Genomic DNA, 27,882 nt, shown 5'->3' with positions numbered 1-27,882 from the left:
TTTTTTTCCCTTCTCTTCCTCTTACTTTTTTTTCACGTTTTTTTACGTTTTTCTCCTTTTCGCCTCTTTTCTGGGCGTATTATTCTTCTTTTTCTTCTTTTTTTTCGTCTAATGCATACCCCATCAGTGCAGCAATGCTTATTCAATACCGCCAGCAGATGGAGACACTGGGGGATAATTTTCTAAGGATTTATACTGATTTTTCCTGTCTGAATTTGTCGCACAGAAAGTTGCAGGCCAAATATGTGTGACATTTCTGCGACTTTAGCTTCTAGAGCATTTTTACAACATTATACATAGGTGCTGAATACATAAAAAGCGACTGTTCAGCGACAGACAAGTCGCATCGGCTGAAAGTAGGCCAGAATGTCAGTCCATGTTGGAGCAGGTTTAGATACAGTCTAAAGTATAGATCTCAAAGTCTGTGCACAGAATTTAGCAAGGGCCTCGCACCTTCTGATGCATCAGGTAGGTGCACAATAGCATAGCCTAACCCTCTGTACTTTGGTCTATATTGATGCGGGACATAGACAGCCAGCTGATGACCAATCCATTAGTGCAATGGATGGCTGGAAGCATTTGTCTTTGCCTTTGCAATACCACAGAAGCAATGCATGGTCAATGTACAGCAATGACACACCTGTGTGAACAGCCAGGAGACCCCCCCCCCCCCCCCCCCCATGTTATGTTACATAGTTACATAGTTAGTACGGTCGAAAAAAGACATATGTCCATCAAGTTCAACCAGGGAATTAAGGGGTAGGGGTGTGGCGCGATATTGGGGAAGGGATGAGATTTTATATTTCTTCATAAGCATTAATCTTATTTTGTCAATTAGGAACATTCAGCACCCACCCGCTATCAAGGCAGCTGCCTATCATGTCATGCCCTACCTGCACAGGTGTGCTGGCTACTCAAATGATCCAATTAAGGAGGCCATTTAGTCAGCAGCAGCAGAAGTCCTGTGCCTGGACGCTCCAACAGGGGCCAGACACAAGCAGAAGCAGCAGAAGCAGCAGCAGCAGCACCACCTTTTGTTTTTTGGCTGCAGCAGCAAGGCCCACAGGGCTGGCTAGCTGGCTAGCCAGCAAGCAGGTAGCAATGAAAGTAGGAATCTTTCTTTTTAACCCTGTAAGGGGGTGGTGCACTGTACCCGAAGATACTGCCATATCGGGTCAATGCATAGGGCGACGGAAGCAAGCTTCGAAATCGGCCCCCGTTCTCAAAAATCCATTTAATATATGGTCCCCAGATAGGGGACGTATCAGATATTAAACTGATAAGAACAGATACTACACTTGATCTTAGCCAAAAGGCCGAGAAGCGATAACCGTGAAAGGGGCGGGCCCAACAAGGTCCCCTTCATGGGCACTATCACTGCTTGCTGTCAGGGAGGCTGCCAGACAATTTTCCATGCACACTCTGGGCTGGGGGGCAGTCAACCACCAGTACACACAGCAGAACCTAAACCCATACCATTATTGCTAAGCAGCAAGACAGGGGCCCATTGCACTCCCACGGGGCCTTTTTAAATGCAATCCATAACCCGGATTTGCCAGGAACCCTTCTTACTCCTCCTACTTGCATGTGACACTGGGCTTAGGATCTGCATAGGAAACACACACACAAGCACACACCTACCTTTGTTGCCTGCAGATGCCTCCTTGGCTGTCCCCAAACGGTATCAAACCAACACCCACGGGAAGCTGTAAGCATAGAGGACATGCCTGCACCCCATTGGACTTACCTGTGTGGGTTAAATCCGGGTTATTTGACAACCTATGGCGGTGATGGTTCTGCTCAGGCAGAGCAGTGCTGATGCTCCTCATAAAGCTGTCGCTGCTGTGAAGGTTCTAGGTGACATCACAAATCCCTTTGGTTACATACACAACAAAGCTGGGTTGTTGTTGTTTACACTCTGCAAGGCCTGTGGAAGTGAGTGACATCATAGCACTGTAGTTCTGAGGGTTCAAGATGGATGCAACAATCTCCTGTTGCTTCTATGAAGGCCGTAATAGACGACATCACCAAACAGCTCCATAGTCACATACACAGCAAAGGAGAGATGTTGTTTACACCTAGTGATGTCAGTGGTATTGAGTGACATCACAGCACAGTGCTAAGGCTCCTGGGCCTGGACACAGCAGCGGCTGCAATATCTCAACGGAGAATACGTTTATATATATGTGTGTGTGTGCGCATATATATATATATATATATATATATATATATATATATATATATATTTCTCCGCCGAAATCACTTTTAAACCCATTTCCACCTTTTTTTCCCTTCTCTTCCTCTTACTTTTTTTTCACGTTTTTTTACGTTTTTCTCCTTTTCGCCTCTTTTCTGGGCGTATTATTCTTCTTTTTCTTCTTTTTTTTCGTCTAATGCATACCCCATCAGTGCAGCAATGCTTATTCAATACCGCCAGCAGATGGAGACACTGGGGGATAATTTTCTAAGGATTTATACTGATTTTTCCTGTCTGAATTTGTCGCACAGAAAGTTGCAGGCCAAATATGTGTGACATTTCTGCGACTTTAGCTTCTAGAGCATTTTTACAACATTATACATAGGTGCTGAATACATAAAAAGCGACTGTTCAGCGACAGACAAGTCGCATCGGCTGAAAGTAGGCCAGAATGTCAGTCCATGTTGGAGCAGGTTTAGATACAGTCTAAAGCATAGATCTCAAAGTCTGTGCACAGAATTTAGCAAGGGCCTCGCACCTTCTGATGCATCAGGTAGGTGCACAATAGCATAGCCTAACCCTCTGTACTTTGGTCTATATTGATGCGGGACATAGACAGCCAGCTGATGACCAATCCATTAGTGCAATGGATGGCTGGAAGCATTTGTCTTTGCCTTTGCAATACCACAGAAGCAATGCATGGTCAATGTACAGCAATGACACACCTGTGTGAACAGCCAGGAGACCCCCCCCCCCCCCCCCCCCCCATGTTATGTTACATAGTTACATAGTTAGTACGGTCGAAAAAAGACATATGTCCATCACGTTCAACCAGGGAATTAAGGGGTAGGGGTGTGGCGCGATATTGGGGAAGGGATGAGATTTTATATTTCTTCATAAGCATTAATCTTATTTTGTCAATTAGGAACATTCAGCACCCACCCGCTATCAAGGCAGCTGCCTATCATGTCATGCCCTACCTGCACAGGTGTGCTGGCTACTCAAATGATCCAATTAAGGAGGCCATTTAGTCAGCAGCAGCAGAAGTCCTGTGCCTGGACGCTCCAACAGGGGCCAGACACAAGCAGAAGCAGAAGCAGCAGAAGCAGCAGCAGCACCACCTTTTGTTTTTTGGCTGCAGCAGCAGCAAGGCCCACAGGGCTGGCTAGCTGGCTAGCCAGCAAGCAGGTAGCAATGAAAGTAGGAATCTTTCTTTTTAACCCTGTAAGGGGGTGGTGCACTGTACCCGAAGATACTGCCATATCGGGTCAATGCATAGGGCGACGGAAGCAAGCTTCGAAATCGGCCCCCGTTCTCAAAAATCCATTTAATATATGGTCCCCAGATAGGGGACGTATCAGATATTAAACTGATAAGAACAGATAAGGTTTCAACAAAATTTTTATTGAATAAATAAGAAACCATACAGAATTTAAAATGCAAAATAATAAAAGGTTCACAAAAGTTTTAAAATACAAATAATAAAACCAGTTATAAAAGGAGAAAAAATAAAAATGGCAGGATAAAACATTATACAAATGTCATAAAAACTGATTATATTGTTATTTCGTTCCATAGAGGCAGACACCACATGGATGCTGCCTCGCTGGCCCCCAACTGTTTCTTGTCTCTTAGGTAATAGATGTACATCTCACTCAGGGCCAGCTTTATACAGTTTTTAACATCAATAAAATCATGTTTAAAAAGTAAGATGTTCCTAACTTTCCAGATGGCATTTTTAAAACAATTAATAATCATCCAGCAGATCATCTGCTGTTTAAAATTGGGGCAGTTAAAAAGACCGTAAAAGACACATTCGTGATTAAAATCTTTTAGGCCGCAGGCCCACTTCAAAAGTGGGCCTACCTTCCTCCAAAGCTCCCGTGCAAAAGGGCAGTTCCAAAATATGTGCAGCACCGTTTCGTCCACTCCGCAGCCATCTCTCGGGCACTTGGCTCTCGCCACCAGTCCTCGCCTGTGCTGGAACTCACGAGTAGGGAGGCACTGGTGGACGATTGCCCAGGCAAGATCCCTGTGTACATTCGCCAGAAACTTCCCGTACACGTTCCGCCATACCTTTTTGGATCTTGCCTGTGTGAAATTGGACACTGCCAGGGTAACCTCACTCCGCCTGAGGACCTTTGATACCTTTCTCTGGTCCCCCAGTATGTCAGGCTCCAAATCTTGGAGACCTAGGAGCCTGACTGTCTTTTCCAACACCACATAATGTTTTGGGGGACACAGAAGCACCGGAGCGTTCAGAGGGATGCGCAACCATCTTTTAAAAACCATGCCCGCAGCGTACCTTAAAAAAGCAGCTAAAAATGCCATCGGATTTAATAATTTTAAAACAGAAACAGAAATACTTTATGTAAAAGAAAGTAAAAAGGTTAGGAACATCTTTCCCGCCATTATCTTTACTTTTGTACATAAAATCACGCTTTAATTTCTCCATTTTTGAACCCCATAAAAAAGTAAAAACAATTCTAGTTACTTTTTTAATGTATAAAATAGATGGAGGAAATACCATGGCAATGTATAGCATAATAGGGAGTAAAACCATCTTTATTATTAAAATCTTCCCCTCCATGGTAAGGTTTCTAAGATTCCACATTAAAATCTTCTTCTCCATCTTAGCTATAGCTGAATCCCAGTTAGGGCTCCCATCATTGACCTGGTTAAAAACAATACCTAAAACTTTAATTTGATCCTGTTGCATTGTGACTCCTGGGGTGATGGATGAATCCCAGGAGCCAATATAAAAACAGTCACATTTATCTGTGTTTAGCTTAAAACCAGAGACCTCGCAGAAATAGCTGGTGTTCCTCAATGCCCCCCTCATGGATGGAGAGTCCGGGCACAGTATGGTGACATCATCCATGTACCCCAACACCTTTAGATGGGTCCCTCCTCCACCAGGTATCGGTACGCCTCTTACTACCCGGTCTTTTCTGAGGAGGGCCATCAGTGGTTCGATTGCGCAAATAAAAAGGAGTGGGGACAGGGGGCAGCCCTGTTTGACACCTGATAAAAGAGGAACACCGCTGGTTAAAAAGCCATTAACAGAGACTTGACTAAAACAGGATCGGTATAAAAGCATGATTCGGCTTAAAATCGTTTCAGGCACTGCCATCTTTTTAAGAACTAAAAACAGGTATTCATGGGAGACCCTATCAAAGGCTTTTTCAAAGTCTAAGGATAAAATTGCTACAGTTTGATTTCTATCCTTAAAATACCATAAAACATCTCTTAAAATATTTAGGGATTCAGCTATAGACCTTCCAGGTACCCCACAAACCTGATTTGGGTGAATTAATTTATGAATAAAAGGTTTAAAACGGACAGCTAATAACTTGGCTAAAACTTTATAATCGACATTTAAAAGTGTGATGGGGCGCCAATTTTTTAGCATATCCTTTTCACCCTTTTTAAAAAGTAATGATACAATCCCCCTCCTCCAGGAAGGGGGAAGTTCATTAACAATAAAAGTTTCTTTATACAATAAAACCATATCATCCTTTAAAATATCCCAAAAAGCTAAATAAAATTCGATGGGTAAACCATCTTCCCCAGGGGCCTTCCCACTAGAAAAACTTTTAAAAACAAATAAAAGTTCATCTAAGTTAAGATCACGGGATAAAACCTCCTGGTCTAAAACATCTAGCTTAAAATCAAGGGAATTAAGAACATGTTCTAAAAAGGATGGATTAAGATCTTTCTTATTAAAAAGAAGCTGGTAGAAGTTAAAAACTGCATCTAACATGCCTTTTGGAGTGGATTCACCCTCAAGGTTTTGGATGATATCCCTCCTATTCATCACTTTTTTAAAAAAGAAACGGGAACATTTCTCGCCCTCCTCCAGGTGCTGCACATGTGAGTTAAAAATGATTTGTTTCCCTTTCTTTTCTATGGCATGTTTTATTTCAGTTTTAAGGTTTAAAATATCATTTTCTACATCCATACCAGCTTCTTTCAATTTAAAAAGTACATTTAAACGCATGTTAAGAACATAAAACCACTGTTTTTCCATTTTTGCCTTCTTCTTACCTGCTTTGATAAAAAAAAATCTGATTTTAGATTTGGTGCCCTCCCACCAGTGCAGCATAGGCTCGTGGGGTTTTCTTTGTGATTGCCAGCATTGGTAGGTCCGCACAAACTCCTCTTTTATCTCAGGGTCCTCTAGGAGTGTGGTGTTTAATCTCCAGAGGCCCCTTTTTGCTTTTTGCTCCCCCTCTAGCTCCAGGACCACCAAGAGGAGCTTATGATCAGAGAAGATATTCTGCTCGAGCGTGCATTTCAGGGGTTTAAAAGCTCTAGAGGAAAAAATAAAATCGATTCTGGAGCTCACTCTTCCATTGGACCATGTGGCGCCCGGGTCCTCCGGCAAGAGATCCTTCCAGCAATCTTTCAAGTTAAAATCATCAATAAAATTTTTAAGCAGGTAAGAAGTGCGGTCTTTACGATTAATATCCCCACCCTGCCGGTGTTCCCCATCACGTATGCAGTTAAAATCACCTCCCACCAGCAGGGGGGAAGACCCAACACAAAACAGTGGTAAAATTTCAAATAGTTCTGCCCGCTCCTGTTTATCAGGAGGGGCATACACATTTAAAACACGAATTAAAAGTCCATTAAAATATAGATGAATTAAAAGAGCTCTGCCAGGCACAATCTCAGTTACTGTATGAATAGAAAAGGACTGGCCTCGGCAGAGCAGCCCAACACCCACAGAACGACAGTCATTTGCACCGGACCATATGGATGGGCCCAGCTTCCAGTCTTCTTTTAAGTCTTTATAGTCCATTTTACTAGGGATTCCACATTCTTGTAGCAGGCAAAGGTCAAAGTCACATGTCTCTAGATAAGAAAATAAAGCAGCCCTGCGATCAGGGCTCTTTAAGGACCTCACATTGAGTGAGGCAATTTTTACAGGGATAGGCATAGTTTATGGAGAGTCCGTGCTTGGAGAATCAAAGTCAATAATAAGCTGCGTACCGTCATCCCCCGCCTGCGGGGTCATCAGCTCCTTAATGTTCTGAGGGTCGGAGCTTGAGATCGATGATGCCCCGACCCTGAGCTCGCTCTCGTCCGAACTACGGCACGCCGCTTTCCTTTGAATGTCTTCCTCTTCTTCTTCTCTTTGTCTTTTAAATGTCATACTGCTGTCCATATCCTCTGTGTTGCTCTCACTCGATGTAATCTCTGGCCCCCGGCTGATGGATCTGCGTCTTCTTTCATCTTTTGACGACTGGAACTGCTGCACAGGGGCCTGTGAGGCCTCTTTTCCGGAACCTTTGCCGCTACCTTGGGAAGTTTTCATCGCTTGTTCCCCAGCAAGCGTTGCTGAGGACTGTTGCTCCAACTTCCCCATCGATCGACGATGGCCAGTTTTACCCACCGGGTCCACTGCTGGCGGGGCAGCAAACCCTGGTTTGGCGCCACTTGTCTTCTTGGCCCTGTCCTGTATAGGCGGAGTAACAGGACCGGGCTCAGACCTGGCCACCTGGCTCCCCTTCCGGCGGGCTTTCACCGGGGCCTCTTCGTCCGGAGCAGGGCGACCCTGGGCCAAGCCAGTACCTGGCTTATGCTGTAATTTTGGGTCCACCTTTGCCCCCACCGAGGCCCGTCGGCTGCCACCCGCCACAGGTGAGCCCCCTTCAGAAGTTTCGGCGGGCTCTTGAGCCAGGTAGGAAGTCGATCGACGTCTTTCAATTTCCCGGGCAGTAAACTCGATCACCCGCCCGGGCTTCGTGGAATCCCCATGGCCTCCCCCTAGCACTACCACCGGTGGGCCCCCCGATGGAGCACCAGAGGTCTTGGGCCTGGACCCATCAGTACCTGCCTTCTGGGGTTTGGGCATCTTAAAAAAGGACGTCTTTTGTCCTGTCCCCTCTTTGGGTGGGCCCAGCCTTGACCCACCCATCGTAGTTTTTGCTTTATGGGGACAGGAATTAAAATCATGATTTTCCTCTCCGCAGAGGTTACACCTTATCGTATGGCTACATCTTGAGGCTATGTGACCTTCTTGGCCACACCTATTGCAGCGAATCACACGCTCCGCGCCGCAGGTCTCCTGGGTGTGGCCAAACCTCAAGCAATTTCGGCAATACATAGGCATTTGAGGATAGAACAGGAAGCCCCGAACTCTCCCGATGGCAAAATTTGGGGGCGGATGGCAAAGACCCCCAATACCACCGGGATCCTTACGGAGCTTGACCCAGAACTTCCTCTTGCCGTTCCAGAACCGCACGGAGTTCAATATTTTGTTTGCGAATCGCACCTCTTCGCAGTATCGCCGAAGAAAAGTGGCTATATCCTCCGTGGTCACATGAGGGCTGTGCATAGCCACCACCAACGGTATATGTTCCTCACCATAGAGGAACTGGAACGAAAGACCGTCGAGTCGATCGTCCCTCTGGTCCGCACCAGACAAGGTTGCATAGATGTTATCGCAACACGCCGTGGCCGTGAAGGTGACGGTATACAGGCCACGGCTTTCCTGGTCATTTAGACACAGGATGTCCTCCCTATTGAGGCGGAAGTAGTCAAGAAGAATCACCTCCGCAATGAAGCGGAGGTTCTTCAACTGACGATGGCTCTCCGACACCTCTATGCGGATGGTATTTCGCATCGACATTTCCCCAGAGGGGAAAGCCCAGGAGAACGGCATCTTCCACACCCAGGGACTAAGCCCCTTCCCCAATAGCAGCAGGGGCTTGGAATCCCGCTATAAAAGCGGAACCCTTACCCAAGGCAGAGGTCGGGGGTACCCTAGGTGCTTCCGAAGCTACAGGTAACGCTCAACGTACCGAAAATGCCTTCTGAGACACAAGGTCCCAGAGACAGGGGGATCGCAACCCGTTGTCTGTGGACTAAGCCCGCTCCCCAATAGCAGCAAGGGGGTGAAGTCCCTCCGTAAGGAGAGACAATCCCCCAAGGCCGAGAAGCGGGGTACCACAGACACCTTCCGACCAGACCAAATGCAGATACTACACTTGATCTTAGCCAAAAGGCCGAGAAGCGATAACCGTGAAAGGGGCGGGCCCAACAAGGTCCCCTTCATGGGCACTATCACTGCTTGCTGTCAGGGAGGCTGCCAGACAATTTTCCATGCACACTCTGGGCTGGGGGGCAGTCAACCACCAGTACACACAGCAGAACCTAAACCCATACCATTATTGCTAAGCAGCAAGACAGGGGCCCATTGCACTCCCACGGGGCCTTTTTAAATGCAATCCATAACCCGGATTTGCCAGGAACCCTTCTTACTCCTCCTACTTGCATGTGACACTGGGCTTAGGATCTGCATAGGAAACACACACACAAGCACACACCTACCTTTGTTGCCTGCAGATGCCTCCTTGGCTGTCCCCAAACGGTATCAAACCAACACCCACGGGAAGCTGTAAGCATAGAGGACATGCCTGCACCCCATTGGACTTACCTGTGTGGGTTAAATCCGGGTTATTTGACAACCTATGGCGGTGATGGTTCTGCTCAGGCAGAGCAGTGCTGATGCTCCTCATAAAGCTGTCGCTGCTGTGAAGGTTCTAGGTGACATCACAAATCCCTTTGGTTACATACACAACAAAGCTGGGTTGTTGTTGTTTACACTCTGCAAGGCCTGTGGAAGTGAGTGACATCATAGCACTGTAGTTCTGAGGGTTCAAGATGGATGCAACAATCTCCTGTTGCTTCTATGAAGGCCGTAATAGACGACATCACCAAACAGCTCCATAGTCACATACACAGCAAAGGAGAGATGTTGTTTACACCTAGTGATGTCAGTGGTATTGAGTGACATCACAGCACAGTGCTAAGGCTCCTGGGCCTGGACACAGCAGCGGCTGCAATATCTCAACGGAGAATACGTTTATATATATGTGTGTGTGTGCGCATATATATATATATATATATATATATATATATATATATATATATTTCTCCGCCGAAATCACTTTTAAACCCATTTCCACCTTTTTTTCCCTTCTCTTCCTCTTACTTTTTTTTCACGTTTTTTTACGTTTTTCTCCTTTTCGCCTCTTTTCTGGGCGTATTATTCTTCTTTTTCTTCTTTTTTTTTCGTCTAATGCATACCCCATCAGTGCAGCAATGCTTATTCAATACCGCCAGCAGATGGAGACACTGGGGGATAATTTTCTAAGGATTTATACTGATTTTTCCTGTCTGAATTTGTCGCACAGAAAGTTGCAGGCCAAATATGTGTGACATTTCTGCGACTTTAGCTTCTAGAGCATTTTTACAACATTATACATAGGTGCTGAATACATAAAAAGCGACTGTTCAGCGACAGACAAGTCGCATCGGCTGAAAGTAGGCCAGAATGTCAGTCCATGTTGGAGCAGGTTTAGATACAGTCTAAAGCATAGATCTCAAAGTCTGTGCACAGAATTTAGCAAGGGCCTCGCACCTTCTGATGCATCAGGTAGGTGCACAATAGCATAGCCTAACCCTCTGTACTTTGGTCTATATTGATGCGGGACATAGACAGCCAGCTGATGACCAATCCATTAGTGCAATGGATGGCTGGAAGCATTTGTCTTTGCCTTTGCAATACCACAGAAGCAATGCATGGTCAATGTACAGCAATGACACACCTGTGTGAACAGCCAGGAGACCCCCCCCCCCCCCCCATGTTATGTTACATAGTTACATAGTTAGTACGGTCGAAAAAAGACATATGTCCATCACGTTCAACCAGGGAATTAAGGGGGCGCGATATTGGGGAAGGGATGAGATTTTATATTTCTTCATAAGCATTAATCTTATTTTGTCAATTAGGAACATTCAGCACCCACCCGCTATCAAGGCAGCTGCCTATCATGTCATGCCCTACCTGCACAGGTGTGCTGGCTACTCAAATGATCCAATTAAGGAGGCCATTTAGTCAGCAGCAGCAGAAGTCCTGTGCCTGGACGCTCCAACAGGGGCCAGACACAAGCAGAAGCAGAAGCAGCAGAAGCAGCAGCAGCACCACCTTTTGTTTTTTGGCTGCAGCAGCAGCAAGGCCCACAGGGCTGGCTAGCTGGCTAGCCAGCAAGCAGGTAGCAATGAAAGTAGGAATCTTTCTTTTTAACCCTGTAAGGGGGTGGTGCACTGTACCCGAAGATACTGCCATATCGGGTCAATGCATAGGGCGACGGAAGCAAGCTTCGAAATCGGCCCCCGTTCTCAAAAATCCATTTAATATATGGTCCCCAGATAGGGGACGTATCAGATATTAAACTGATAAGAACAGATACTACACTTGATCTTAGCCAAAAGGCCGAGAAGCGATAACCGTGAAAGGGGCGGGCCCAACAAGGTCCCCTTCATGGGCACTATCACTGCTTGCTGTCAGGGAGGCTGCCAGACAATTTTCCATGCACACTCTGGGCTGGGGGGCAGTCAACCACCAGTACACACAGCAGAACCTAAACCCATACCATTATTGCTAAGCAGCAAGACAGGGGCCCATTGCACTCCCACGGGGCCTTTTTAAATGCAATCCATAACCCGGATTTGCCAGGAACCCTTCTTACTCCTCCTACTTGCATGTGACACTGGGCTTAGGATCTGCATAGGAAACACACACACAAGCACACACCTACCTTTGTTGCCTGCAGATGCCTCCTTGGCTGTCCCCAAACGGTATCAAACCAACACCCACGGGAAGCTGTAAGCATAGAGGACATGCCTGCACCCCATTGGACTTACCTGTGTGGGTTAAATCCGGGTTATTTGACAACCTATGGCGGTGATGGTTCTGCTCAGGCAGAGCAGTGCTGATGCTCCTCATAAAGCTGTCGCTGCTGTGAAGGTTCTAGGTGACATCACAAATCCCTTTGGTTACATACACAACAAAGCTGGGTTGTTGTTGTTTACACTCTGCAAGGCCTGTGGAAGTGAGTGACATCATAGCACTGTAGTTCTGAGGGTTCAAGATGGATGCAACAATCTCCTGTTGCTTCTATGAAGGCCGTAATAGACGACATCACCAAACAGCTCCATAGTCACATACACAGCAAAGGAGAGATGTTGTTTACACCTAGTGATGTCAGTGGTATTGAGTGACATCACAGCACAGTGCTAAGGCTCCTGGGCCTGGACACAGCAGCGGCTGCAATATCTCAACGGAGAATACGTTTATATCTATGTGTGTGTGTGCGCATATATATATATATATATATATATATATATATATATATATATATATATTTCTCCGCCGAAATCACTTTTAAACCCATTTCCACCTTTTTTTCCCTTCTCTTCCTCTTACTTTTTTTTCACGTTTTTTTACGTTTTTCTCCTTTTCGCCTCTTTTCTGGGCGTATTATTCTTCTTTTTCTTCTTTTTTTTTCGTCTAATGCATACCCCATCAGTGCAGCAATGCTTATTCAATACCGCCAGCAGATGGAGACACTGGGGGATAATTTTCTAAGGATTTATACTGATTTTTCCTGTCTGAATTTGTCGCACAGAAAGTTGCAGGCCAAATATGTGTGACATTTCTGCGACTTTAGCTTCTAGAGCATTTTTACAACATTATACATAGGTGCTGAATACATAAAAAGCGACTGTTCAGCGACAGACAAGTCGCATCGGCTGAAAGTAGGCCAGAATGTCAGTCCATGTTGGAGCAGGTTTAGATACAGTCTAAAGCATAGATCTCAAAGTCTGTGCACAGAATTTAGCAAGGGCCTCGCACCTTCTGATGCATCAGGTAGGTGCACAATAGCATAGCCTAACCCTCTGTACTTTGGTCTATATTGATGCGGGACATAGACAGCCAGCTGATGACCAATCCATTAGTGCAATGGATGGATGGCTGGAAGCATTTGTCTTTGCCTTTGCAATACCACAGAAGCAATGCATGGTCAATGTACAGCAATGACACACCTGTGTGAACAGCCAGGAGACCCCCCCCCCCCCCCCCATGTTATGTTACATAGTTACATAGTTAGTACGGTCGAAAAAAGACATATGTCCATCACGTTCAACCAGGGAATTAAGGGGTAGGGGTGTGGCGCGATATTGGGGAAGGGATGAGATTTTATATTTCTTCATAAGCATTAATCTTATTTTGTCAATTAGGAACATTCAGCACCCACCCGCTATCAAGGCAGCTGCCTATCATGTCATGCCCTACCTGCACAGGTGTGCTGGCTACTCAAATGATCCAATTAAGGAGGCCATTTAGTCAGCAGCAGCAGAAGTCCTGTGCCTGGACGCTCCAACAGGGGCCAGACACAAGCAGAAGCAGAAGCAGCAGAAGCAGCAGCAGCACCACCTTTTGTTTTTTGGCTGCAGCAGCAGCAAGGCCCACAGGGCTGGCTAGCTGGCTAGCCAGCAAGCAGGTAGCAATGAAAGTAGGAATCTTTCTTTTTAACCCTGTAAGGGGGTGGTGCACTGTACCCGAAGATACTGCCATATCGGGTCAATGCATAGGGCGACGGAAGCAAGCTTCGAAATCGGCCCCCGTTCTCAAAAATCCATTTAATATATGGTCCCCAGATAGGGGACGTATCAGATATTAAACTGATAAGAACAGATACTACACTTGATCTTAGCCAAAAGGCCGAGAAGCGATAACCGTGAAAGGGGCGGGCCCAACAAGGTCCCCTTCATGGGCACTATCACTGCTTGCTGTCAGGGAGGCTGCCAGACAATTTTCCATGCACACTCTGGGCTGGGGGGCAGTCAACCACCAGTACACACAGCAGAACCTAAACCCATACCATTATTGCTAAGCAGCAAGACAGGGGCCCATTGCACTCCCACGGGGCCTTTTTAAATGCAATCCATAACCCGGATTTGCCAGGAACCCTTCTTACTCCTCCTACTTGCATGTGACACTGGGCTTAGGATCTGCATAGGAAACACACACACAAGCACACACCTACCTTTGTTGCCTGCAGATGCCTCCTTGGCTGTCCCCAAACGGTATCAAACCAACACCCACGGGAAGCTGTAAGCATAGAGGACATGCCTGCACCCCATTGGACTTACCTGTGTGGGTTAAATCCGGGTTATTTGACAACCTATGGCGGTGATGGTTCTGCTCAGGCAGAGCAGTGCTGATGCTCCTCATAAAGCTGTCGCTGCTGTGAAGGTTCTAGGTGACATCACAAATCCCTTTGGTTACATACACAACAAAGCTGGGTTGTTGTTGTTTACACTCTGCAAGGCCTGTGGAAGTGAGTGACATCATAGCACTGTAGTTCTGAGGGTTCAAGATGGATGCAACAATCTCCTGTTGCTTCTATGAAGGCCGTAATAGACGACATCACCAAACAGCTCCATAGTCACATACACAGCAAAGGAGAGATGTTGTTTACACCTAGTGATGTCAGTGGTATTGAGTGACATCACAGCACAGTGCTAAGGCTCCTGGGCCTGGACACAGCAGCGGCTGCAATATCTCAACGGAGAATACGTTTATATCTATGTGTGTGTGTGCGCATATATATATATATATATATATATATATATATATATATATATATTTCTCCGCCGAAATCACTTTTAAACCCATTTCCACCTTTTTTTCCCTTCTCTTCCTCTTACTTTTTTTTCACGTTTTTTTACGTTTTTCTCCTTTTCGCCTCTTTTCTGGGCGTATTATTCTTCTTTTTCTTCTTTTTTTTCGTCTAATGCATACCCCATCAGTGCAGCAATGCTTATTCAATACCGCCAGCAGATGGAGACACTGGGGGATAATTTTCTAAGGATTTATACTGATTTTTCCTGTCTGAATTTGTCGCACAGAAAGTTGCAGGCCAAATATGTGTGACATTTCTGCGACTTTAGCTTCTAGAGCATTTTTACAACATTATACATAGGTGCTGAATACATAAAAAGCGACTGTTCAGCGACAGACAAGTCGCATCGGCTGAAAGTAGGCCAGAATGTCAGTCCATGTTGGAGCAGGTTTAGATACAGTCTAAAGTATAGATCTCAAAGTCTGTGCACAGAATTTAGCAAGGGCCTCGCACCTTCTGATGCATCAGGTAGGTGCACAATAGCATAGCCTAACCCTCTGTACTTTGGTCTATATTGATGCGGGACATAGACAGCCAGCTGATGACCAATCCATTAGTGCAATGGATGGCTGGAAGCATTTGTCTTTGCCTTTGCAATACCACAGAAGCAATGCATGGTCAATGTACAGCAATGACACACCTGTGTGAACAGCCAGGAGACCCCCCCCCCCCCCCCCCCCCCATGTTATGTTACATAGTTACATAGTTAGTACGGTCGAAAAAAGACATATGTCCATCAAGTTCAACCAGGGAATTAAGGGGTAGGGGTGTGGCGCGATATTGGGGAAGGGATGAGATTTTATATTTCTTCATAAGCATTAATCTTATTTTGTCAATTAGGAACATTCAGCACCCACCCGCTATCAAGGCAGCTGCCTATCATGTCATGCCCTACCTGCACAGGTGTGCTGGCTACTCAAATGATCCAATTAAGGAGGCCATTTAGTCAGCAGCAGCAGAAGTCCTGTGCCTGGACGCTCCAACAGGGGCCAGACACAAGCAGAAGCAGCAGAAGCAGCAGCAGCAGCACCACCTTTTGTTTTTTGGCTGCAGCAGCAAGGCCCACAGGGCTGGCTAGCTGGCTAGCCAGCAAGCAGGTAGCAATGAAAGTAGGAATCTTTCTTTTTAACCCTGTAAGGGGGTGGTGCACTGTACCCGAAGATACTGCCATATCGGGTCAATGCATAGGGCGACGGAAGCAAGCTTCGAAATCGGCCCCCGTTCTCAAAAATCCATTTAATATATGGTCCCCAGATAGGGGACGTATCAGATATTAAACTGATAAGAACAGATACTACACTTGATCTTAGCCAAAAGGCCGAGAAGCGATAACCGTGAAAGGGGCGGGCCCAACAAGGTCCCCTTCATGGGCACTATCACTGCTTGCTGTCAGGGAGGCTGCCAGACAATTTTCCATGCACACTCTGGGCTGGGGGGCAGTCAACCACCAGTACACACAGCAGAACCTAAACCCATACCATTATTGCTAAGCAGCAAGACAGGGGCCCATTGCACTCCCACGGGGCCTTTTTAAATGCAATCCATAACCCGGATTTGCCAGGAACCCTTCTTACTCCTCCTACTTGCATGTGACACTGGGCTTAGGATCTGCATAGGAAACACACACACAAGCACACACCTACCTTTGTTGCCTGCAGATGCCTCCTTGGCTGTCCCCAAACGGTATCAAACCAACACCCACGGGAAGCTGTAAGCATAGAGGACATGCCTGCACCCCATTGGACTTACCTGTGTGGGTTAAATCCGGGTTATTTGACAACCTATGGCGGTGATGGTTCTGCTCAGGCAGAGCAGTGCTGATGCTCCTCATAAAGCTGTCGCTGCTGTGAAGGTTCTAGGTGACATCACAAATCCCTTTGGTTACATACACAACAAAGCTGGGTTGTTGTTGTTTACACTCTGCAAGGCCTGTGGAAGTGAGTGACATCATAGCACTGTAGTTCTGAGGGTTCAAGATGGATGCAACAATCTCCTGTTGCTTCTATGAAGGCCGTAATAGACGACATCACCAAACAGCTCCATAGTCACATACACAGCAAAGGAGAGATGTTGTTTACACCTAGTGATGTCAGTGGTATTGAGTGACATCACAGCACAGTGCTAAGGCTCCTGGGCCTGGACACAGCAGCGGCTGCAATATCTCAACGGAGAATACGTTTATATATATGTGTGTGTGTGCGCATATATATATATATATATATATATATATATATATATATATATATATTTCTCCGCCGAAATCACTTTTAAACCCATTTCCACCTTTTTTTCCCTTCTCTTCCTCTTACTTTTTTTTCACGTTTTTTTACGTTTTTCTCCTTTTCGCCTCTTTTCTGGGCGTATTATTCTTCTTTTTCTTCTTTTTTTTCGTCTAATGCATACCCCATCAGTGCAGCAATGCTTATTCAATACCGCCAGCAGATGGAGACACTGGGGGATAATTTTCTAAGGATTTATACTGATTTTTCCTGTCTGAATTTGTCGCACAGAAAGTTGCAGGCCAAATATGTGTGACATTTCTGCGACTTTAGCTTCTAGAGCATTTTTACAACATTATACATAGGTGCTGAATACATAAAAAGCGACTGTTCAGCGACAGACAAGTCGCATCGGCTGAAAGTAGGCCAGAATGTCAGTCCATGTTGGAGCAGGTTTAGATACAGTCTAAAGCATAGATCTCAAAGTCTGTGCACAGAATTTAGCAAGGGCCTCGCACCTTCTGATGCATCAGGTAGGTGCACAATAGCATAGCCTAACCCTCTGTACTTTGGTCTATATTGATGCGGGACATAGACAGCCAGCTGATGACCAATCCATTAGTGCAATGGATGGCTGGAAGCATTTGTCTTTGCCTTTGCAATACCACAGAAGCAATGCATGGTCAATGTACAGCAATGACACACCTGTGTGAACAGCCAGGAGACCCCCCCCCCCCCCCCCCCCCCCATGTTATGTTACATAGTTACATAGTTAGTACGGTCGAAAAAAGACATATGTCCATCACGTTCAACCAGGGAATTAAGGGGTAGGGGTGTGGCGCGATATTGGGGAAGGGATGAGATTTTATATTTCTTCATAAGCATTAATCTTATTTTGTCAATTAGGAACATTCAGCACCCACCCGCTATCAAGGCAGCTGCCTATCATGTCATGCCCTACCTGCACAGGTGTGCTGGCTACTCAAATGATCCAATTAAGGAGGCCATTTAGTCAGCAGCAGCAGAAGTCCTGTGCCTGGACGCTCCAACAGGGGCCAGACACAAGCAGAAGCAGAAGCAGCAGAAGCAGCAGCAGCACCACCTTTTGTTTTTTGGCTGCAGCAGCAGCAAGGCCCACAGGGCTGGCTAGCTGGCTAGCCAGCAAGCAGGTAGCAATGAAAGTAGGAATCTTTCTTTTTAACCCTGTAAGGGGGTGGTGCACTGTACCCGAAGATACTGCCATATCGGGTCAATGCATAGGGCGACGGAAGCAAGCTTCGAAATCGGCCCCCGTTCTCAAAAATCCATTTAATATATGGTCCCCAGATAGGGGACGTATCAGATATTAAACTGATAAGAACAGATTTTTTTTTTTTTTTTTTTTTTTTTTTTTTTTTTTTTTATCTAAAGCCGAGGAACGTGCTTTCGATTCACCCAAAGTGCAAGAAAAAGTGCAAACGTGTTACACTAAAAAAAACGTGCACAAAGGATGCGGTCTATCGCAAGCCCTTCTCCGATAGGAGAGAGGCCCCCCAACAAACCTTACCCTTCGCCTCCGGACCAAAAGGTACCTGCGAGGTTCCAGGTTCGATGTCCCTTTTCGCCGAAGCTACTAGGGGACCACAAATGCTCCCGGCATCCCCCTTGGCGTTGGCCAAGGTATCTGCCCGCAGAGCCGATTACGGTAGGTACCCTGCCAAAGCAGGAGTACCCGGGGTGTTTGCAGGGAGGTGCGGAACCTAATGGCCACACACACCTCCCCTAGACCGCCAGGAGGGACACCCAGAAGGGCTACCGCATCCTGACAAATCCTGTGAACACACAACACGCAAAAAGTGACACAGTGAGACAAAAAAGAAATAAATAAGTGAATGTGTGCAGATATACTGCCCGGACATCCGGCCGGATCTATAAAAATTTCTCTGATCCTAGCCAGAAGGCCGGGAATCAAGAGGTGAGTGCCACAAGGTGAAGAGATTATGGTGCCCGTGCTTCAACTCAGTGAGTCTATTCTCCCAGTGAGTTTCGGCACCTCGGGGTCACCACTCCCCGAGGCACAAAAGTACCTCGGCTCTAGACCCTCTCAGCCTCATGGCGAGACCCGGAGGGAACAGGTCACATCGGGGCAGCCGTCGAGCTGATTCCTCAGAACCAGCCCCGGAAAGCCCCGGTACGCCTGCATCCTCCATGCAGCACCCATCCCCACCAGCATGAAAACTGATAAGAACAGATACTACACTTGATCTTAGCCAAAAGGCCGAGAAGCGATAACCGTGAAAGGGGCGGGCCCAACAAGGTCCCCTTCATGGGCACTATCACTGCTTGCTGTCAGGGAGGCTGCCAGACAATTTTCCATGCACACTCTGGGCTGGGGGGCAGTCAACCACCAGTACACACAGCAGAACCTAAACCCATACCATTATTGCTAAGCAGCAAGACAGGGGCCCATTGCACTCCCACGGGGCCTTTTTAAATGCAATCCATAACCCGGATTTGCCAGGAACCCTTCTTACTCCTCCTACTTGCATGTGACACTGGGCTTAGGATCTGCATAGGAAACACACACACAAGCACACACCTACCTTTGTTGCCTGCAGATGCCTCCTTGGCTGTCCCCAAACGGTATCAAACCAACACCCACGGGAAGCTGTAAGCATAGAGGACATGCCTGCACCCCATTGGACTTACCTGTGTGGGTTAAATCCGGGTTATTTGACAACCTATGGCGGTGATGGTTCTGCTCAGGCAGAGCAGTGCTGATGCTCCTCATAAAGCTGTCGCTGCTGTGAAGGTTCTAGGTGACATCACAAATCCCTTTGGTTACATACACAACAAAGCTGGGTTGTTGTTGTTTACACTCTGCAAGGCCTGTGGAAGTGAGTGACATCATAGCACTGTAGTTCTGAGGGTTCAAGATGGATGCAACAATCTCCTGTTGCTTCTATGAAGGCCGTAATAGACGACATCACCAAACAGCTCCATAGTCACATACACAGCAAAGGAGAGATGTTGTTTACACCTAGTGATGTCAGTGGTATTGAGTGACATCACAGCACAGTGCTAAGGCTCCTGGGCCTGGACACAGCAGCGGCTGCAATATCTCAACGGAGAATACGTTTATATCTATGTGTGTGTGTGCGCATATATATTTATAAATATATATATATATATATATATATATATATATATATATATATATATTTCTCCGCCGAAATCACTTTTAAACCCATTTCCACCTTTTTTTCCCTTCTCTTCCTCTTACTTTTTTTTCACGTTTTTTTACGTTTTTCTCCTTTTCGCCTCTTTTCTGGGCGTATTATTCTTCTTTTTCTTCTTTTTTTTCGTCTAATGCATACCCCATCAGTGCAGCAATGCTTATTCAATACCGCCAGCAGATGGAGACACTGGGGGATAATTTTCTAAGGATTTATACTGATTTTTCCTGTCTGAATTTGTCGCACAGAAAGTTGCAGGCCAAATATGTGTGACATTTCTGCGACTTTAGCTTCTAGAGCATTTTTACAACATTATACATAGGTGCTGAATACATAAAAAGCGACTGTTCAGCGACAGACAAGTCGCATCGGCTGAAAGTAGGCCAGAATGTCAGTCCATGTTGGAGCAGGTTTAGATACAGTCTAAAGCATAGATCTCAAAGTCTGTGCACAGAATTTAGCAAGGGCCTCGCACCTTCTGATGCATCAGGTAGGTGCACAATAGCATAGCCTAACCCTCTGTACTTTGGTCTATATTGATGCGGGACATAGACAGCCAGCTGATGACCAATCCATTAGTGCAATGGATGGCTGGAAGCATTTGTCTTTGCCTTTGCAATACCACAGAAGCAATGCATGGTCAATGTACAGCAATGACACACCTGTGTGAACAGCCAGGAGACCCCCCCCCCCATGTTATGTTACATAGTTACATAGTTAGTACGGTCGAAAAAAGACATATGTCCATCACGTTCAACCAGGGAATTAAGGGGTAGGGGTGTGGCGCGATATTGGGGAAGGGATGAGATTTTATATTTCTTCATAAGCATTAATCTTATTTTGTCAATTAGGAACATTCAGCACCCACCCGCTATCAAGGCAGCTGCCTATCATGTCATGCCCTACCTGCACAGGTGTGCTGGCTACTCAAATGATCCAATTAAGGAGGCCATTTAGTCAGCAGCAGCAGAAGTCCTGTGCCTGGACGCTCCAACAGGGGCCAGACACAAGCAGAAGCAGAAGCAGCAGAAGCAGCAGCAGCACCACCTTTTGTTTTTTGGCTGCAGCAGCAGCAAGGCCCACAGGGCTGGCTAGCTGGCTAGCCAGCAAGCAGGTAGCAATGAAAGTAGGAATCTTTCTTTTTAACCCTGTAAGGGGGTGGTGCACTGTACCCGAAGATACTGCCATATCGGGTCAATGCATAGGGCGACGGAAGCAAGCTTCGAAATCGGCCCCCGTTCTCAAAAATCCATTTAATATATGGTCCCCAGATAGGGGACGTATCAGATATTAAACTGATAAGAACAGATTTTTTTGATTGAAAGAGCTTTATTTTCCGTTCAGTCATTACAAGTCGTACAATAAATTACAGTCACACAAAGCATGATAGTACAATACACAGCAAAGGTTCCCTAAGCTATACATCGCACACCATGCTACTCTAACATTCAGCTCAATCCTGCAATAGAAAAGCACAAGAGATCAAACAAAAACCAAATAATACAATCTGTGATCGGGGTAGGGGTGTGGGCGACTATGTGGGGGTAGGGAGGGGGCGGATCACAGGGCCAAACTGTTGGGCTGTATCTTCAGGGAGACATGGGAGAAGGAGAGGGGTCTTCACTCCTCTTCTTCCTCATCAACGGCCGAGCTGTCCAAGATGGAATAGTCTCTAAGCAGGTTCTTGATGAACCTGCGGCAGTCCCGGACGGACATGTTTTCCCTGTTGATCACGAGGCGGTTCCTGGAGAGCCACACTGCGTCCTTAAAACAGTTCATAAGGCGCCAGGCCTCCTGGATGGCCTCCACGTCGTGGGTCCCAGGGAACAGGCCGTAAAGCACCGAATGGTACGATAGGCAGCTCCTGGGCACTGAGTCTCTGAGTTCCTGTTCTAGGGCGTCCAACAGACCCTGTGCAAAGGGGCACTGCCAAAACACGTGGAAAGATGTTTCCTCCACGTAGGGGCAACGGGGGCAGTACCGGGTCTTGCACAGGTTGCGGGCATGCATGAATGACCTGAGAGAGAGACCTCCCATGACGGCCATCCACGACAAGTCCTTGTGTCCATTGGTAAGCCGCTTTGAGGCCACATTGTTCCAAACTGTCTCTGCAGTGGCTGCGGGGAGTCCCGGAACCAGCTCGGTCGAGTCCTTAGCTCGGATGAGCTTGTGGATTGTCTTTGGCTTCCATAGGTCTGGTTTCAGTCCTTCCAGCTGGTGCTCCCTCACAAACCGGACAACATCCCCATAGAACCAGGGAGTGTTCCAGTTGTAAGGGATGGAGCTGTCCCACTTGTCCCAGCCCAGCTGTCTCCAGAGGGGCATGAGAAGCAAGCGAGACATGGACCTGCCCGCTGAGCCAGTCTTTTCTACAAGAGTCCGCTGCACCGTGACACATGCAAAGGAGGCCCTCAGCAGAGCGGGGATGTCGGGTATTCCCTTCCCACCCTTGCGGGGTTCCTTGTACATCACGGTCCTCTTGACTCTGTCCATTTTGCCCCAGACGAAGCCAAATACTGTCCGGGTGATGGCCTTGCAAACGGTGGTATGGGGAGGCCAGGCCTGTGCGGTATATTGGAGCACAGGCAAAACTTCACTCCGCAGGACAAGTGCCTTGCCTTCCATCGTGAGCTTTCTGGAGCTCCACAGTCCGATCTTTGAGTTTATCCTTCCTAGTCGGTCTTGCCAAGACTTAAGGGCCGCTCCTTCCTTCCCGAACCAGACTCCAAGAATTTGAATGAAGTCCGGCTTAATAGTAAAGGGGAAGGGGGCGGAAGAAGCCAGGTGCCACTCCCCGAAGAGCATGGCCTCCGACTTCCCGCAGTTGACTTTTGCCCCCGAAGCTCTGCCGAAGTCCTCGCAGGTCTGGACGAGTGCAGTCACCGAACGCTGGTCAGCGCAGAAGACGGTCACGTCGTCCATGTAGAGCGAGCACTTGACCTCGTGGCGATCTGGTCCTGGTGCGGTGATCCCTCTGATCTCTCCACTCTGCCGGATAGTCTCAGCGAAGAGCTCTATAACACAAACAAAAAGGAGAGGTGAAAGAGGGCAGCCTTGTCTAACCCCTGAAAGAATGGAAAAGGGGTCAGTCTTCCAGCCGTTCACCAACACCGTGCTGTAAATGTCAAAATACATAACGTTAACAAAAGAGCAAAACATCTTCCCCAGACCCAGCCTGCGCAAAACCCTGTCCATGAATGCGTGGGAGACACGGTCGAACGCCTTCTCCTGATCTAAGCTGACCAGGGCGGCGCGGCCCCCGCGGTCCTGGATGTAATGGACCGTGTCTCTCACAAGGGCAAGGCTGTCGGCAATCCTGCGGCCAGGAATGCTGCAGGTCTGGTCCGGATGGACGATCTGCCCCATGACAGGTTTCAGCCTGTTGGCCAGCACCTTGGCGAGGATCTTGTAGTCCACGTTCAGGAGAGAGATGGGACGCCAGTTTTTCAGGTCACATCTCTCCCCCTTCCGCTTATACAAGATCGTGATCATCCCTTCCCTCAACGACGGAGGCATTCTGCCCCCCACCACCATCTCCTCGTACACCTCCAACAGGTCCGGACAGGTCAGGTCACCCAGCGCTACGTAGAGCTCGGCCGGGAGACCGTCACTGCCCGGGGTCCTGCCGGGCTTAAAGGATTTAGCGGCAGAGAGCAGCTCCCCCACCGTCAAGGGATCGTCCATAGCCGCCGCACCTGCGGGATCAACAACGTTAGTGACACCTGACAGGAACCTCTCGGCGGCTTCGGGGTCGGATGACTTGGGGGCGTAGAGGTTGCTGTAGAAGTCGTGGACGACCCCCATCACTTCCTCCTTGCCGCTCCTCATGTGTCCGGTCTCATCTCGTAGCTCAGTCAGGGGCGTGTGGCCGGCATGGAGCTTCCTGAAAAAGAAAGAGTTACATTTCTCACCCTTCTCCAGGTTCTCCACCTTGGAACGAAAGACGATTCGCTTGGATTCCTCCTCAAAGTGCCTTTTCAAGCTCTTTTTGGTCTCCTCCAGCTCCTCCCTGACGTCCCAGCCACACTGGAGCAGGTCCTGCAGGGACCGCAGCTCGCGCTGCAGTTTCCTCAAGTCCCACTTCTTCGCACACGCCTGTTGTCTGCCTTTTGCCTGAAAGAAACAACGGAATTCGACTTTAACATATTCCCACCAGTCGCTGATGCACTTGAACAGACATTTGTCATTTCGCCATACAAGGTACGCATCCCTAAGTTCCTCCATGACCTCCCTCTGCTCCAACAGGGCACAATTCAACTTCCAGGAGCCTGGGCCAGGTGGGAATCCATGGCCCAGAGTCCCCCGGAATCGAATGGCCCTGTGGTCAGAGAAGAAGCAGGGGACCATAGAGTACGACACCTTTCTGACTGCTCTCGAAGTGAAGATGAAGTCTATCCGAGAACGGAGCGAGCCATCGGGGCGGCTCCACGTATAGTTTACGGAGCCGTTCCCGATGGACCCGACAACGTCCTGCAAGGATGCCTCCGTCACCATCTCAATCAGCAGTTTAGACGTCACGTCCAGGTTGGCGGATGTGCCAGAACTGCGCCCGTCCACCTCAATGGGGCAGTTGAAGTCACCACCCAACACTACTGCTCTAGTGGTGGCGAGTTCAGCCCGCAGGGCCTGGAGAACCTCCAGTCGGACATCCCTCTCAGGGGAGGCATACACGTTGATGAGCCGCACGGGCTCACCCGCCCAGGAACCGTCTGCGACAAGAAGTCTGCCACAGACGAGCTCCCGGACGGAATCAAGTGCAAAGTTACCTCCCCTGATCAGGATGGCCACCCCCGCAGACCTATTGTCGCCCCCACCAGACCAGTAGGAAGGGCCGTGAGGCCACTGCCTGGCCAGATGGTTGTAAGACCTAGAAGCAGACAAAGCACATTCCTGCAACATGTAAACATCACACCTCTGGGAATCTAAGAACGTAAGAACAGTCTGAAATCTGAACCAAGCTCTAATACTCCTCACATTAATGCAGAAGATGTTGAGATCAGCCATGGGAATAAAAAGAGAGGTTAGTTCTGATACTAGTTACCAGTCTGGTCGGACGGGTCCTCTTCTCTAGCGCCTGTCGGCTCCTGTGGCTTCTCGTAGCGCCCTTCCAAGAACTCGTCGTAGACCGTGTTGGACGGAGTGTCCAGGATTTTCTTAACCTCTGGGTCCTGCAGCAGCTCCTCCATAGATTGAGCTTGGACTGGCTCTGCTTGGACCTGCTCCACTTGGGCCTGCTCCATCACCTCCTCTCCTTCTGAAGCCTCAAGGCTCTCGCAGACCTGCTCCATCTCCTCCTCCTCATCTGAAGCTTGAGGGGTCTCGCAGGTCTCGATTATCTTTCTTTTGTGGGACTCTTCTGATACGTTGTCCCTTCCTTTCCTCTTCCTCTGTATGGTACCTGGGGGAGGAAGCACAGGAAAGTCCTCCGAAGGGCGGGCACCAGCAGCTGGAGGGGGGTTAGGTGCTGCTGGGCCAGGAGAGAAAGGAGGCTGGGTGGGTCGGGGGGCAGGAGAGAGTGCCCGGGCAGGGGAGGACGGGGCAGGGGTGGGCCGGGCAGGGGAGGACGGGGCAGGGGTGGGCCGGGGTGGGGTACGGGGGGCAGGGGTGGGCCGGGGTGGGGTACGGGGGGCAGGGGTGGGGCGGGATGGGGCAGGAGGGGCAGGGGTGGGACGGGATGGGGTAGGAGGGGCAGGGGTGGGACGGGATGGGGCAGGGGTGGGACGGGATGGGGCAGGGGTGGGACGGGATGGGGCAGGGGTGGGGCGGGATGGGGCAGGAGAGAGGGCGGGAGGGGCAGGGGATGGGACTGGAGGGGCAGGGGAGGGGCGGGACGGGGCAGGGGTGGTGGCTTTCGCCTTCTTACCCTCCTTGGTCGGCTTGGCCATCCGTGGTGTTGGCTCCGGAGCTGGGGCTGGCTTCGGTGCTCTCGCTGCCACAGATGCCCATGTTCTCTCCCTCTGGGGGCAGTCCTTGTAGCTGTGGGCTGCCAGTCCGCAGAGGTTGCAGGTCTTGCTCTTGGGGCAGTCCTTGGTCGTGTGACCTGTCACACGGCAATACCTGCAGGCATCCTCCGTACAGTCCTTGCCCTCGTGGCCCATCTTGCCACCCACATCTCCTGCAGGTCTGCGGCATGTCCGGGTAGAAGATAAGTCCTGTGGAGTTGCCCAAGGAAAATGTCGTTGGCAGGTGCTGTAGTCCGTCTGGAGAAGCAGGGTTCTTGTTGAGTCTGACGACCACAGACCACTTGCAGGTCCAGTATCCGAGTGAGTTCAGGATGCGGGTGGGCTCCCTCACCACGGTGCAGAAGCGCTTCAGGAAGGTCGAGATGTCCGTGCCTGGGGTGTGTGGGTTCCGCATTGAGACCGTCACCCGCCTCTCCTCTCTTTGAATAAGGCAGTTGCCCACAAAGCGAGAGAAAGGGGATTCGGGACTCGCCGCTTTCACCACCTCCCAGTATCTTCTACAGGTCCCAATGGTGGCAAAGGTGATGTAGAAGATTCCCGAAAAGAAGGTTGCTATTCCCAGGGTGTCAGCCGTGGGGAAGCCTTGATCCGCCAGCATCTTCTTGCAGAACACGTCGTGGGACATGTCCGGCACCCTTCCGTCCACGGGCTTGAGCTTCAAGGCAACAGTCTGCCTCATCCAGGGCTCCAGGGTTGGAGCTTCCAGGTCAGGAATTCTGCCGCCCTTCTGCCTTGCCGTGGTGGAGGTTGAAGCTTGCTGTGGTTGGGGCTGGACCTCCAGGCCTTGCCCTGCAGCCTCCTGGGTGGACTTGCTGGTTGAGGCCATGGCTTCTTCCAGCAGGCTCTTTTCCGCTTCCTTGCTTGCTTGTGGAGAGAGGCTTCGCAAAGTCTTCTTTCCCGGGTGGGAGGAGCTATGCAGATCCGGTCCCGGTGGGAGGAGCTATGCAAATCCTTCTCCAGAGGCAGCGAGTTTCTTCGAAAAGATTCTGCGCCGCCTTCCTCTTCGCCGCTGTTCCGGAATTCACCGCCGATTCCCTTCTTCCAGGTTCTTCGTCGGCTTCTTCCGGAGCTGCAGTCTTCAAGATCTTCTCCTTCTTCAGATGTTCCGAGGCAGGCAGGAGACGATCTTCAGGTGGTATGCTCTAGAGAAATGCGGTTCTAATAAGAACGAAAAGTACTGCAATCGTACTACGCAAAATCTCTACCACAATGCTTGGAGTTCTTCAGACCGTAGCGATCATGGTATCTCCCCTGCCAGGTAAGTACAGATACTACACTTGATCTTAGCCAAAAGGCCGAGAAGCGATAACCGTGAAAGGGGCGGGCCCAACAAGGTCCCCTTCATGGGCACTATCACTGCTTGCTGTCAGGGAGGCTGCCAGACAATTTTCCATGCACACTCTGGGCTGGGGGGCAGTCAACCACCAGTACACACAGCAGAACCTAAACCCATACCATTATTGCTAAGCAGCAAGACAGGGGCCCATTGCACTCCCACGGGGCCTTTTTAAATGCAATCCATAACCCGGATTTGCCAGGAACCCTTCTTACTCCTCCTACTTGCATGTGACACTGGGCTTAGGATCTGCATAGGAAACACACACACAAGCACACACCTACCTTTGTTGCCTGCAGATGCCTCCTTGGCTGTCCCCAAACGGTATCAAACCAACACCCACGGGAAGCTGTAAGCATAGAGGACATGCCTGCACCCCATTGGACTTACCTGTGTGGGTTAAATCCGGG

At 48.7% G+C, this 27,882-nt stretch overlaps 5 non-coding genes and 5 pseudogenes across 5 annotated transcripts; all 10 read right to left on the bottom strand.

Moving 5' to 3' along the window:
• Positions 1–1,137: 1,137 nt before the first annotated feature.
• On the bottom strand, positions 1,138–1,328 carry LOC130302931 (U2 spliceosomal RNA). The gene has a single exon (XR_008853070.1). It is a non-coding gene; the product is annotated as a U2 spliceosomal RNA (small nuclear RNA).
• A 2,099-nt stretch (positions 1,329–3,427) lies between these two features.
• On the bottom strand, positions 3,428–3,612 carry LOC130302952 (U2 spliceosomal RNA). Its single transcript, XR_008853089.1, has one exon. It is a non-coding gene; the product is annotated as a U2 spliceosomal RNA (small nuclear RNA).
• A 5,392-nt stretch (positions 3,613–9,004) lies between these two features.
• Positions 9,005–9,222, bottom strand: LOC130302959 (U2 spliceosomal RNA; annotated as a pseudogene).
• A 2,082-nt stretch (positions 9,223–11,304) lies between these two features.
• LOC130302930 (U2 spliceosomal RNA) lies at positions 11,305–11,495 on the bottom strand. The gene has a single exon (XR_008853069.1). It is a non-coding gene; the product is annotated as a U2 spliceosomal RNA (small nuclear RNA).
• Positions 11,496–13,596: 2,101 nt separating this feature from the next.
• On the bottom strand, positions 13,597–13,787 carry LOC130302929 (U2 spliceosomal RNA). The gene has a single exon (XR_008853068.1). It is a non-coding gene; the product is annotated as a U2 spliceosomal RNA (small nuclear RNA).
• Positions 13,788–15,878: 2,091 nt separating this feature from the next.
• LOC130302928 (U2 spliceosomal RNA) lies at positions 15,879–16,069 on the bottom strand. Its single transcript, XR_008853067.1, has one exon. It is a non-coding gene; the product is annotated as a U2 spliceosomal RNA (small nuclear RNA).
• Positions 16,070–18,169: 2,100 nt separating this feature from the next.
• On the bottom strand, positions 18,170–18,373 carry LOC130302955 (U2 spliceosomal RNA; annotated as a pseudogene).
• Positions 18,374–19,067: 694 nt separating this feature from the next.
• LOC130302956 (U2 spliceosomal RNA) lies at positions 19,068–19,227 on the bottom strand (annotated as a pseudogene).
• A 2,102-nt stretch (positions 19,228–21,329) lies between these two features.
• LOC130302951 (U2 spliceosomal RNA) lies at positions 21,330–21,502 on the bottom strand (annotated as a pseudogene).
• A 5,764-nt stretch (positions 21,503–27,266) lies between these two features.
• LOC130302958 (U2 spliceosomal RNA) lies at positions 27,267–27,443 on the bottom strand (annotated as a pseudogene).
• Between the last annotated feature and the right edge of the window lie 439 nt (positions 27,444–27,882).

This window comes from Hyla sarda, unplaced genomic scaffold (genome assembly GCF_029499605.1).
Source record: "Hyla sarda isolate aHylSar1 unplaced genomic scaffold, aHylSar1.hap1 scaffold_1186, whole genome shotgun sequence".
NCBI classification, from domain to species: Eukaryota; Metazoa; Chordata; class Amphibia; order Anura; family Hylidae; genus Hyla; species Hyla sarda.
This window is presented reverse-complemented; position numbering and strand designations above follow the sequence as displayed.